Source organism: Amphiura filiformis, chromosome 1 (genome assembly GCF_039555335.1).
Source record: "Amphiura filiformis chromosome 1, Afil_fr2py, whole genome shotgun sequence".
Taxonomy (NCBI): Eukaryota; Metazoa; Echinodermata; class Ophiuroidea; order Amphilepidida; family Amphiuridae; genus Amphiura; species Amphiura filiformis.
The window spans coordinates 92,217,169-92,232,534 of NC_092628.1; positions in this window are offsets into that span (position 1 = coordinate 92,217,169).

Consider the following 15,366-nt stretch of genomic DNA (forward strand, 5'->3'; position numbering starts at 1 on the left):
ATTGTAAATGACACGCCAAGTGTATTTACCAATATGCATGCCTAACGCAATACAGATGGTAATTGGATACATCCAATTGAAATTTGTGATTTTGGACCATGTGATGTAAAGCTGCTGCCATTTTGTTACTTTAGCTTCTTTTTCTCTAATTTTTTTCACCACAAAGTTTTACAAAAACATATATTTAGAATATTTTACACTTTTGAGAATTACTGCTCTAAACTCTTGAGTATTAACTTTTCAAATTGGGTAAAGTTCTTTTTGAACCACCCTGTATGAGTAGAAATAAGGTTTGTAGTGTGCTTAGTTCTTTTGTTGACGAGAGATCTTGTAAATGGCAATTTGAAAAATGTTAAAGATCTAGAGCAACGGCTGTCTTGAATAATTACTGCCTATACAAGTCAAAGAAAAAATGGCCATCAGAGATTAAGCCTCTTATAAACTGCAGCCAATCTCTTGTGGCCACATCATGACTGTTACACATTTAGGGAACAAACCAAAAGATCGATCGTTTCTCAGCCGACCCCCCTCCTATCAAAACGTAATAATGAAATGTTGAAAATTTTGACATAATAATAATGACACATTCTTCAGACCGATGTTTTTGTAAAAACGTAATTGAGTATTTTTACCCCCTAAACGAAACTAATTTCGTTTATAGGACGTCATCGATCTTTTGGTTTGTTCCCTTATCCCAGAAAGCCATCACTTCAGATGCGAGTATTTCCAATTAGGGTACCATATGAAAAACACAATAAATTGCTTATTTTCAGATTGCATGGTTATATATCCATTCAGGTGCACTGAGAACAGATCGTCTTCTTATTTTTAGCTTGTTTTCAATATGCAAGATAAGATAAGATAATTTATTTTCCATAATTCACAACAAATCACACAAATATAAATTAAAAACAAATAAACAAAAGCAATATCAATCAAATGAATCATGGAGGAAATGACGAGAAGCGGGACCAGAAGGCCAGATGTAACAAAGAAACCTTACCATCAAAATAAGTAAAAACAAAATACAAACAAAGGAAAAACACAATGCTCAAGAATTAATCATATTTTGTTGAAATCAAGTCACATTTGTTTGTTTTTTGGAAATGTTTTACTGCATTTACTGTTTCTATTGAGTTTGGCAATGAGTTCCATAATATTGGACCAGCTGTATGAATAGCATGGTCAGTAAATGTTTCATTGTTCTTCATTATTTAACATGATTAAGTTGAATTTACTAGCGCTTCTCGTTTGGAACGAAGTGTAAAGAAATCATCAAATACACATTAATTCATTATTACTGTACTTGTAAATAAATACCCCTAATTCAAGATTGTAGGTGTCAGCACAGTTGAAATATTATATTTGGTATATAAACAAGCAGTATGGCTTCTATAATGACTATTTGCTATTGTCCTGACAGCCCATTTCTGTAACATTATCTGTCTTTGTTAAGGATATACAGGGGTAAAAATAACTGGTACCTTAATTGTTTTGCAGATTGTATAATCACATTGTAAATGTATTGTATTTATAATATGTGTGTTTTATATCTTGAAGAATTAAACATTTATAACATTTTGTAATATCTTAGGTGTGAAAATGTTAGGTTTTCATTTAATGATGTCAATTTAAGTGACAGGAGCATTCAACAAAACCTAACTTGGACCTGTTGGCTTGCCTTCTTGGCCATCATGTATCTGTTCAACTTGACTTAATAAATTGTACATGAATCATTTTGTTTTATTATTTTACCAAAGTACTGTCTTTTCCTAGATTATTTTATTGGTAGCTGTGATTTACAATCAAAATAATGATCCATAATAATGTCAAATGAAATCTAAATCATGCTGAAAATATTAAGAAATGGGCATGCAGGCAAAGATCTCTAGCAAGAAACGATGCAATACAAATTTGAAGAAGTTTGGTATTTTAAATTTTTAGTGGAAGTAATTTTAATTACTTAAATAAAAATAGCATTGATGCATCCTCAAGAGATTTAAATATCATTTGTGGGTGCATCAATTCTGAACCAAGACGAAAAACACTTGGACACACAAGAGATATGATACCCATGCCGCATACACATTTTTTCATATCCAGCATTTTTAAAGGTACTTGCTTTGAAGCAAAGTTTTGCATTTATTTTTGAAACAGGCTATACACGTACACATGCATGCTGGTCCCCCAACCCTTGGTCACTAAATGATTCTTTATCAGAATTTTTGCACAGACCTCGAGAAGTAACACAATTTTAAGGAACAGTTTGAAGACAGCCAACTCCATAAGCCTTTTTTGAAATATGGCGGGCAAGTGAGTAATCTTTTGTCCGGCTGAGAAGCATACAAAAGATTACTACGCTTCAAAGCACGCCTCTCCTTTTTTTCCCCGCCATATTTCAAAAAGGCTTATTAGAATGGATACCTTAAAAGACACATAAAATATTAAAACATGACAGACTTTTTATACATAACAAGCGAAGTGGTACTTTAGCACTTTTTACATATAAATAACAAGGAAATGAGCTGCGTTTTGGCAAACAAGAGAAACATAAATAAACATTAACAAATAGCAATAATTGTAGAATATTATGGGAAAATCAGCATTTTGGAAATTGACCCAATTTGTGTGTATGTAGGTCCTGTTGCAAATGATCAGATATGTTGTGTAACAAATGGTTGAGGTGGTTATCGATAAAAACTCTGAAACTCATTCAAGTATTGAACTCAGTAGCGTAGCCAGGGGGAGGCAGAGTGACAAAGAAAAAAGTGCCCCTCTGACAAAAAGTAAAAGGGAAAATCAGGAGGGCAAAGGAAAAGAAAAGGGCAAGGAGCCCTTTTCTGCCGAAATTCTGCCTGAAAAACACAATTTTCCACGCTTCTGCGCATATTGCTGAGATTAAGCCCTTTCCATCCTGATAATGGGCGAAAATAGTGCAAAATACCAATTTTTGCGCTACTACACGCACATCGTCCCAATAAAGTCCTTTGTCTCTATGTATTGTATGATGCAACTGTAATTTTTTTCGTCTGTGCCCCAAAATTTTATTTTGCCCCCCGACCAAAAAAGCTGGCTACGCCCCTGATTGAACTGGTTTGCAATTAAATTCTAAGAAACATTTATAGAGAAGAAGCATAATTGTTTTATACGAAGCACTGACAAGTGATCAGGAATGGGGAAGCATGTGCAGTGATTTGCTTTATATTTATTGTGCTGCTCTGTTGTATATTCATTGCATGACTTTTATGACAAGTTCATAATAATTATGCAATTTTAGAGTTCATTTTAGTCGCATTTAAAATACAGAGTAATTCAGTGTTCCAATGCTTTAAATATCCTGTGTGTGTTGGGTGGGGTGGGGGAGGGTGTGTGTTGGTGACAGCTGTATGTTTTGAGCTCCTGAGGTGCGTGTTGGGGTAACATGTGGGGGTGGGATGTTTTGGGCTCAGGTCTTGAGGCATGTTTAGTGCCTAGTGGTGTTGGGTTTGTTTGTGATGGTTTGTTTGAATTGCCAGAACTCATTGAGACTCAAAATTTGGAATTATAGGGGCGTATAGGAGTTATACTCGAATTAAAGGAATATTTGGAAATTAGTAGGGACTTACAATATTACATGGACTTGCCTGACTTATTTGGAGTTACTTAGAATTAGAGGAATACTATGGAATTATGGGGACTTTATGGACTTATTAGGAGTTATTCCGAATTAGTTAAGCATAAAATGGACTTATAAGGACTTACTGGACTTATTAGGAGTTATTCGAATTAGTTAGGAATAATATGGACTTATAAGGACTTACTGGACTTATTAGGACTTATTCGTAATTAGTTGGGAAAAATATGGTCTTATAAGGACTTAATGGACACTATGGACTTATTTGGAGTTATTTAGAATTACAGGAATATTTGGGAATTATATGGACTTATAAGGACTTACCGGACTTACTCGGAATTAGTTGGGAGTAATATGGACTTAGATGGAATATTAGGGAATTACTGGAATAATGGGAATTACACCCTGTCATGGGGCCTGTCAAGTATTGAATGTACCGTTTTAATATATCAGTATCAGATTTTGTGATTTTGGTTACAATGAAAAATGATGTGTTACCTGTACCATAGTTAAGCAAGGCCCGCGATTTTCATGCCGCGATTCTCGCTATTAACCAACTATCGCACTTTTTAAGAAAGTTCCCAAGCAGTGTACTTTAATAAAAGTGTTCCTTTATGCCATAAAAGTTCGCCGAATTCCATAAAACGCAGTTCAACTTCGGCCATGTCGGCAAAGTGCAGAATTCAACACCATTGCAAGCACATGGAAGCTATGCTTTACTCAATAAAAAATGACATTTCATTGCAAATGAGTTCCAAGTTTAGGTCAAATATCATGATATTTACTGAATTCCTGGAGTATTTTGACTATAAAACATAATTCAAGGGCAAATTTTTGTCATTTTTTTCTTCTACGGCCGATATCATTGCGTCGTATTTCACCGATGACATATCTCTACACACCACCTGCCAAGCATTTCTTTCCGAGCCCTAGAATTAGAAATTACCAACTCACGTACGTGTCATCATTCAGTACTGCAATAACAGTGATTCTAGACAATATCGCAATCTGTGTAAATATGCCGACGGTGTGTATTTTATTTCTATTTTTAATTTATGTTACAATGCTACTGGCGACTTCACTTGAACATTTATGTTACATTGCATTTTATGTTACATAATTTCTGGACGGGCCGTAAATATTGGAGATCGAAGCTTTTATTTTCTTTCACATGTTTTCATTTTTCTGCGCGCATGAAAACCCCTGAACTGGTATGCAAAAATGAATATATGCGCTCAAACTTCAAAATATGCGCTGTACGCGCAGAAACGCAGGTTAGCGCGACCCCTGATATTCTGGCGAACAAATTAAAAAAGAATCCATCTCTCAGCAACATAGAGATACCTCATACTTGGGGTGCACCAACCACACTATTAAAACTAATATATACGGGGAAAGTGCATAGTACTTATTCAGTTTGTTTGCAAAGTATTTGTCATCGCAGATAAGCTAAAATTAAGCCCTTTAAGTGATTGAAACTTTGAATTCATAATCGATACCACATTGTCCAATCCGAGCAGGGCAATCTTCAATGTTAGACTACCTGAGAAATGCAGGCATGCCACGATCATGGCTTGGAAGGAGGGATAGTATCTCGAGGTTTACGCGGTTTGATCCAAATTACAGACCTGCTTTGCTTTGAATTAATAAATGGCGTTTACTGAAACAGAATTGTTTACTGAAACAGGACAACAGGTATTATAAAATACAGGTACAAAATGATCGATGCCTTAAATAATGTCGCATGTGCAGTACATTATGTTTCGTAAAGGTTTCTTATGTAGACCATATTACTACTCAAAAAGGTAGTGTTGCTGTAAGTAAAGCCAACATCAATGCTTTAACTTCTGCATTTGATGTCGTAAAGGTTCATGCACACCTGTAGGTTTATCCAACTTCATTGAATGTAAGAAATGTAACAGGGAGTTCCATTCTTTAGAATGTTACAACCACCACCTGAGGCATAGCAAAAAGATTACTGAATGAAGAGCCGCAATTGATACGTGATGCGTTTCCCAGACCAGGGATGAGATTGAAATTCAAGGAGAGGTACAATGAATATATAAACTCACAGAAGTTGATGCAGAACCAGGTATAAAATGGGTCTAGTGTGTTTTCAATGGTGTGTGAAAACTACAAAAGATGTAAAGAATGCGGTTAAACGTATCGTAAAAGCGCTTGTTCTGATACCACTGACGGAGTTGGTCTCACCAAACATGAATGTGGGGAAATCAATTGCGTCAGTTGCCATGGTATCTTTTTTAAGGATCACACCTGTTTTGTAAAGGCAATCCGGATCGAAGGAGCTTTTGACCATGACAAAGGTCCACAAACAGACAAAATTGATATTGTCCTTAAGGGATCTGGAATGAGCGTTTTGAGCGTTTGATAGTATTTTTGTGGGACATGAGAGCACATCAGACATATCGAATTGCATTCTGAATCTGAAGAATGTCCTTCTGATATCAAACAATTTTCATTTTTTGAAATTCACGATATAATACAAATTTTATGACAAATTATAAAAATTTGATATTTTTCAGATTTTGATATATAACAGTCCTAGAAGTAAATTTTATAAATCTAATGACATATTCTTAAATTGTGTGTAGCTGGGAGGAAAAGACCGACGATATATTGAAAATTTTGACCTTTCATATTTCCCAAAAAGACCTATTTTTTTTGGTGTTTTGGGAAAAAAAAAATCCATATCTTCAATACGAAAGGTCAAAATTTTCAATTGATCGTCGGCTTTTCATCCCACCTACATACACTTTAAGAATAAATCATCAGATTTATAAAGTTTACTTTAGTACTGTTAAATATCAAAAATATCAATTTTTAATCATTTGCCATAAAATGTATTACATTGCGAGTTTCAAAAATCAAAATTATTTGATATCAGAAGGACATTCTTCGTATTCAGAATGCAATTCGATATGTCTGATGTGCTCTAATGTCCCACAATAAATACTGTCCAAACGTTCATACCCCACCCCTTAAGGAAATTCAGGCCATTTTGGGATTTGGAGAAGAAGAATATACTGTAGTTAAGGAAAGTGAAAAAGGAATTAACATGAAGTTTCTGTTTTTTTCCGCAGGCGGATATAATACGGAATTTGCTGGGGATAAAATATAATTATTTGACACATAATTGTGACTGTGGAAATTGTTTTTGTGTTTGGTAGCTTTATGTATAACAAGATTGACTTATGTAAAATTGTTGTTGTATATGTGTTGAGTTTGTGTATGCGATAATTTGGAAAAAACATTCATTTTAATATACTGTTTTTAGAAACACACTTTCTCTGGCCTCTTCACTGAGCTAGACGCATGCGTGGTGTCAATTTTGTATAGAATTGGGCTCATTTGCATATGCATAAGTTCGTTGATAAGGCTTAGTGATAGTAGAGTTCCAGTAAAATGAAGTTGCACGATTGCGTTTGATGATATAATGCGTATATATTTAAACTGTTGAAACATTTGTTTTTGTAAATCTGCACAATGTCCAGGCATGTCGCAAATGGCAAATATTGTATTACGTGTAATAATATGTCCTAGTGTATTGTATTTGTTCGAAAAGTTTAGCCCGCTAATTTACTTGGCATAAGGCATAGTTAAAGTTGGATAACTTAATTCACGATAAAGGTAGGGATAGAGATATGACGTCATCGAAAAGAGATTTGTTTTAGATTGAGAAATAATGCATGTCAAGTAAAATTTTCGCTGACATTTTTATTTTACTGTTGTATTCATTGTTGTCAATGAAAGTGACAGTAAATTTCGAAAATAACCGTGTATTTATGACGAATTTATGTCATGGGACTATTTGTTATGGTTTTAATGCGGAGGGACATGGAGCTATAGAGGTCAGTAAACGTGAAATGGTCAAAGTCACGTGGACAGGCACATGGAGTTGCAGACACGTGCAATAAATTATGCATGTCAAGTAATAATAATTGTGGGAAATGTTAAATTGTTTTATTGTCGTATACAATTGTTGTATAGGTCTACTGAAGCTGACAATCAATTCAAAGAAGATAATGAAGAATGATGAGGAAATGTTTGTCATGGGACTATATTTTGCTTTAACGGGACATTAAGTTAACGTTCAGATAAAGTGAAACGGTCAGCATGGATGACACGTGAATTGAAAAAGTCTTTGTCTCCGGTTGTTTATTGCGAGTTATCGGCATGGTTCCGGGTTTGGAGTAAACTTATTTTCTCGTTTTATACCCAACGTGTGATCACTGTGATGTAATCGAAACCAGCGAATAACGGCTGGCGTAACATTTTGTGATGGGGTTAAAGGAGTAGTGGGGTTAATATAGAAGGTTACCATGCGAAATGACTTGACCAGGTCAGCACGTCAGTGCATACTGCGAGTTTGTTATCAAGATTTTTATGAACCCAAGCTCAAGTGCACTAATTGCTTCTTGTAGCATCACCAAGGTAAACATTCGCATGGCCTTGTAAGTTGTGCATGTTCTCTCACACAGTGGACTTGACATGTACGTTCTCTGTATGCTGCTTTCAGCATAATTATAGACCTTTACAGGGTCTATGCTTTCAGTTGACAAAAATCTATTACTGTACTTAGTATGTGCATCGCCTATTTCTATTACCAGTGCACACATGATTTATAAAGCGCGTTCATCTATGTGAACTGTTAGTATTATGTTAGTATTATAGTTTCAAATATTTTACAAACCTGTTACTCAGATAAAAAGTATCATAACTCCAAAAATGCTGTTTTAAAGAAAACTAAAAACCACATTCTTGTGATTCCATTGAAATTAAGTTATGTGTAGTACTGATTTAAAAGCAACCCTTTGAACCCAATACAAAGTCTGTGAAATTCCAGAAGTTACGTATTAAATATGTCACAATCTGATCATGCAGAACAAAGGAAGCATTTTTCACAATTCATTTCTCGGGGGGGGCACTCCTATTGTCGCCTGTACACCATCCGCGATCAGCAACTTTTGAAAGCACCCTAAACAAGGCTTTAACCCTTGGCGCACGACACCCTAAACAGGTAACACGCGCCTGTTTCACACCCTAAACAGGGATTCCTTGTATCAAATTTCATACCCTAAATTTCATTTCCGCGTATTAGCAATTGCAATTTTACCTTTTCCCCCAATTTTTCATGTTTATTACACCCTAAACACGAAACGCCCACAAAAAGTACCTGTTTTACAGCGTTTTTTATTTATTGCGGATGGTGTACATGCCACAATGGGCGTGACCCCTACCGGGCAACCGCCACTGATACTTCAATATGCTTGGTTCTAGAGTTCTGATGATTTGTAGTATGCCCCTACACCATATTTTTGCCTTGATCTCAATGAAATTTGGCGGCTTGGGCCCTAAACCAGATATCACACATTGTTACAAAACATTCCACCAACCTGTTATTTCAATTACTTGTCTTTATATGAATATACTAAAGTGAAGTCAAATAGGCCTACAGCATCTAACTCAATTCATACAAAATCTCAGTTTTGTTAGGCATTGAGTGTTAATGCTGTGCTGACCTTTCAATTAAGTATTAATTAACAACATTGAAGACAAACCTGCAGTGACAAAATCATTAAACGGAGACGAATATAACTATTCGTCTCAGATGTGACATGTTTCATTCAAAGATTATTTATTCTATACTTCTCTTAAGTTAAGTGCTTTCAGTGATCCCAGCGAAAGTACAAAGAAATTTTGTCTTAAATACATAGCTTTCAGCTGAATTACTATGTTAGCACATCTATGATAATGCAAAGGTACCAAAATCTGAATTTTGATGACTCACGATACAATCGTCCAAATGAGCAAATCGCCGAATGGGCTTTAAAACCTGTTACTTTTAAATCAGTGGCTCCAGGACCGAGGCAAATCCATCATGTTTCCTTTAATCACTGCGTTGTCTTTTTTAAAGACATTTCTTGTTTACTTTGAAAGCATGTTCGTTAACAATGAACACATACCCAACCTGTGCGTAGCTCTGTGGCGATGCGAGCAATGCCTCAAAGCTTAAAAACTAGGGGTAGCTAGGGATGAGTCCTATTTCATGAGTCCTATCTCATGATTGACCCTAAAACTATCCAAAAGATAAATGCCGATGTTCATAAACATGTGAAAATGGTATTTTCAGGTGCCAACACCAAAACAAGATTTCTGTGAGTGACTCTTTTGGATCATCACCAAGATACTAATGTGATCAGTTACAATGGAAAAGTGTATGACAATATTTTCTCTTAAAAAGAAGAGGATTTTACCTGAGGTGATCTTTACAAGAAGAAAGGTCATGTCAATCGCTCATCTATGGGGTTCAAAATCATATAGACTCCATAAACTTTCTCATTTATGCCTCTTGCCAAATTTCCTGGTACATTTGGTCTGTTTGAACTCTGTAAAGGATATTTCCCATATTTCTCTAACACCCCTGAAAATCAATATTGGCGAACTACCCCGAGGAAAGTTATGGCATGAGCAATATGAAACTTTCGCAAAAAGAACAGTTTGAGCAATGGTATGACGAGCAAAAGAGTAAAGTGGTCATCTGTAAGATGCAACATGAACTTGTCCAATACTATATGCCAGATGTGTTATACTACTTCAAGGATGTCTGCAATTTCGAGATACATTCATGGAAGCCACAAAAGCCGAGACAGTTCAGGGGGACACAGGCGTTGACCCATTCAAGGCAGAGCATTACAATAGCCAGTGCTTTTAATTATGTTTACAGAAGCAAGAGTACAGGAATAAATTTTTTTACAGAAGGAACTTTATGAAGAAAAACATATACTAGTGCTGTTGTCTGCAGATGGTTTTCTGTCAAATACAGTCTACCAAAGCTCCAGTAATCGTACAACATTTTACCAAGCATTTACACTCGTTAAAATACCACACACGACATCATTTGAGACACAAGAAGTTGTGCAAGTGTTACAAGTTCCACGCTTGTTGTCAGTGGTATAAGACACGATACAGTATTAAAAAAAGGGACCTGTACAATTACCGGAACCATTTCGTTAATAGCATCTAGTTTGTACCAGCAGTGGGTCATACTGTTCAAATGTATTGCGTAACAGTTTAAACTAACACTAACATATAATAGTGACATCATCGTGCATGACGTCAAATGTAAATATAGATTGGGTTTTTAGTACAAAAATGTGTGACATCATTGCATGACGTCATTATGTAAATATAGATTGGGTTTTAGTATAAAAATGTTTCGTTCATATTTGTATTCTTTAGATCACCTACGACTATGGATGGTGAAGGGTATCAAGACAGACCAAGGTGTTTTTCAAAATTATATCACTTAGGTATCATCATGAACATAAGTCAATTGTATCTGCATCGCCCGATAATGTCCCTAATGGGCCTGATCACGCTGATAATGTTGTTCAAGATCCCTCGGTTAGCAAACTAGGTGGCGCTGTTACACCACTTGATACTTCACCCCCGGGTAGTAGCGTCAATATTGGTAATAATAATTCTGAATGCAAAGCGAAAAAGTGTGGAAAACGTAAAACGAAAACCAAAAACCTTGTGAATTTAAGCCAAGAGGGGGGACAGGAGGTCACAAGTAGGTACGATAGCGAACATGAATTTACTTCTCCCGCTAAAAAATCTCGAAGCGATAGGAATGTATCGCGATCTAGTAGTGAAAGTACTGGTAGTGCTTCTATAGATAACAGTAGTAACAGCAACAGTGATTCTGTTCATGAACCAGGGTGGAAACGTAAACTCACAACACAAAAAAAAAAAAGAAGCAAAATTGCAAGACTTGAACTTTTCTGACTTTACGAGAAAAAGACGAAAAAAAATAAACAAAAAGCTCGCTAAAGGCAAGCGTGCACATAGCGGAAGTCAAAAGGCACAAAAGGCGTTTAGGGAAAAAATTAAAAGACAAATTGGCGATGAAATAAACCAATACCTGGCTGACCTTGACGACAAAATTACAGAGTAGGGTAGTATAGACTATAAAAATGGGGTATGACTCAGTATAATTTTGCACTTGGATATATTCCTGAAAAGTTAGAGCACATCAGAAGCTTTTCAGAAATACTTGACATAACAAGAGAATTCTTCATCAGGGGTTTGGAGCGTTCGATTGAAGAGGCTGGAGTGACGGACAATGACCGCATTCGGATAATTCTCCGAAACCCTACATTAGACCGTATAACTAGCATACGATTTATGAGACTAAAATGACCTGGACATCGACCGGGATATACTTTACAAATTTGAACAGGTGATCCAATCCAATGAGGCGGTGGTGTTTGCAGATACTCTTGAAATCAACAATTGTCGTGGCCAGACCTCCGCGTCAAATAGGTGGGCGTTATTCTGGCGCACAATGATGTCTCTCACGTTGGCTAAAAAAGAAAGGATCCATCGTGACCATTGAAAATAAGGATGACAACATGTGTTTTGCCAGGCGTTAGCAGCCGGGTTAAGCGGTGACAAAGGGCAAGATTGATTTCAAATTGTATGATAATATGAGACATCCTAACCGTGAACAGTATTGGCAGGCAAGAAAGTTGCATCTTGATACCAAAGTGAGCATGGAAAATGGTTGTGGGGAAAAAGAATGGAAAATATTCCAGAAATTCTTTACCAAAGAACACCCTGGTCAATATGGTATAAATGTATGGTCCCTGGCCTCGCCCTTAAAAAATGCATTTATTCGGGGGATATGCTAGCACAAAATCAACTTCACATGTTACACTATGATGACCATTATGCGGCCATTAATTCCATAACGGGTTTCTTAAGTAGACCATATTACTGTTCAAAATGTAGGGTGGCTGTAAGTAGCGAAAGCAGACATCAATGTTTTAATATTTGCGTTCTATGTCGTAAAGGTTCATGCACACCCGTAGGTATATCTAACTTCATTGAATGAAAGAAATGCAATAGGGAGTTTCATTCTTTAGAATGTTACAATAACCACATGGAGTGTAGTAAAAAGAATAAGAAGAGATTGCCAACGGTGTGTGAGAACTACAAAAGATGTTTGGAATGCGGAAAAACTTATCGTAAAAAAAGCGCTTATTCTGATACGTCTGACGGAGTTGGTCTCACCAAACATGAATGTGGTGAAATCAATTGCGTCAGTTGCCATGGTATCTTTTTTAAGGATCACACCTGTTTTGTCAAGACAATCCCGATCGAAGGGGCTTTTCACCATGACAATGACGAAGGTCCACAAACAGACAAAAATGATATTGTCCTTAAGGAATTTGAGGCCATTTTGGGATTTGGAGTACTATTAAGGACTCGCACGACGTCGTTCTCCCTTGACGTTATTCTCCCACGACGTTATTCTCCCTCGACGTTAATCTGCCGCGACGTTATTCTCCCTCGACGTTAGTCTGCCACGACGTTATTCTCCCTCGACGTGATTCTCCCTCGACGTGGATCTCCCACGACGCGATTCTCCAGCGGCGCTAATTGTGCCGTCGTTTGAAATTAGAAAAAAAAATCTTTCGAAACGAGGAAGACGTCTATGCGTACATCGAGGTTCATCTTTCGGAAGAACGACACGAAATTGCTCGTTTTGATAGAGCTTTAACGCTTTACGTTTATGCTAAGGATATGTGTCGAGACATATTAAAAGACCGAGATGCGAAACAAGAAATTATAAAAGTCGTGAAACAAACTATAGAGTTATAAAATGTTGATTGGTCTTTTATCGCTGAAACTCGCTCCGTGGATAGGGAGATAAGAGTCCATTTACTACTGATAGTATTTGATATATATATATATATATATACAAACAAATTCAAAGTATAGACCTCTGGAAAAGGCAACCGTTACTACTAGTTTATATATATATATACAGGGTGTCCCAGAATGATTTGTACCGTGTTTGCAAAAATAACTAAAAATAGAAGACGGGCAGTGTATCTATTTTTGATACATGCATTATAATGCTGGACATGTCTCCTACTTATTCTGTTAATTTCAGCACGCTACCTTTATTTGTTTTGGCGTGGCATGCAATAATGTAAAATCAATGAAAAACTGCGTTTCATTTTCAGCGCAAACGGCTCGCATACCCTTGAAAATGGCACGATACGATTAAATAAAGAATGTGGGATGTTTGGCACAGCATTTCGACGACAACTACTGTTGGGGTTGGGCCTTAAAGCTTGCCAGACAGCTGCAATGTTACGCTCTAGTTCTTACAGTCTTCGAGCACCTGAAGCTCCACTCTGCGATTCCTGACAGTTCTATGCTCGTCAAACTTCTTTACGTTATACACTATCACTCCTTTGACTGGAGCAGCGTGCTCATGGAAATCGTCTAATGAATCTTCTTTGCGTATCAACATAGCTGCCGGTTTGCCAGTAAGTTTTTGAAAGAAATCTACGCTGCTACCCAATAAATTGAGGAGCCATCTTTATTGTACCACAACCAGTTCGACCTCTGCAAGCATTTCAAATGACATGGACCTCACACCACAATAACTAAAACTACCGCCAAAGAGAGAATGAGATTAGGCCGCAAATCCTTAATTCCATGTAATGATTGCTTCGTAATGTCATAAATAATAGATAGATATCGGCTATTTGGTGGATATATGAACAGGGCACCACTAAAATACCTGCATAACTTTTTCCAAATAACTTTGTGCTGAACGGTTAGTAATGTTAGATTTTCAAAATAGGTTGCGTTGTCAAAACTTAGAATTCACCATTTTTACGCAATCTTCTATAACTTCTACTAGAAACGTCCAATTTTTAAAATCTAAAAAACCTGAGAAAGCTAAATATATGTAAAACTTAAAATGTAAAACAATATGAACATTTAACATGCCCTTCATACCTAAAAAATTCCATCTTTCCCGGTACAGATCATTCTGGGACACCCTGTATAGGAGATACGTGTTAATGTGACGATAAGAAAGAAGGTTAATAAATTGGCGCGTGTACAAGATACAAAGTAAGAAAACAGTTTTATCTTTTCAAACAGAGGTCATGTGATTCGTCAAATTCAATTTCATTGGTTTTCGACGTAGTTCGTTTTAGGGCCTACCGCTCATTTCAAATGGTCATTCGAGAATATATCTCCATTGCGCAAGGATGTTTAAAATTCGAGAACTCAGCGGCGTTTTGACGTTCTTTGAAAAGCGACAACAAAAAGTCACTTGGGGTTTGGAAAAGTTGGAGCCAGCGTTCGTCGTTCCATTAGACATCATATTGAGTTCAAGAATGTTTGCTCAATACGTGGAAGAGGTAAGCATATCTTTTAAAGTTCGCAAAATTTAATTTAATCTTAATCGATTCTGGAATGAAAGGTTTATCCGTTAAACCGCAATTGGAAGTCAAATCGAGACGTTTTTAGGCGAAACCACGATGAACCCCCCCTCCCCCTTCAATTACAGAATTAACGTGACTATACAATTATTTTACAGACGCAGACATTCGGACCCATCACGGCAGCGTCAGAGGTTATTGATTTAACCTTGGAAGAATTGGAGGTGGTCGATTTGACCACGGATTCGCCAGAACCGGGCGAGACCCTCGATTGGTCCCCCTCCCAGTTGTTAGAGGGTTTAAGGAGGAATTCGCTCCTTTTGAATGTAAGTATTCAATATACAAATAAATTAGATAGAAGGATCAAAAAAACTGAAACGATCATTACCCGAATTACGATACATTCGTGTTTTAATTTTAATCGATATTTAATCTTTACGTGATCTTTTTTATTTATGATTCTTTCAGAACTCCAGTTTA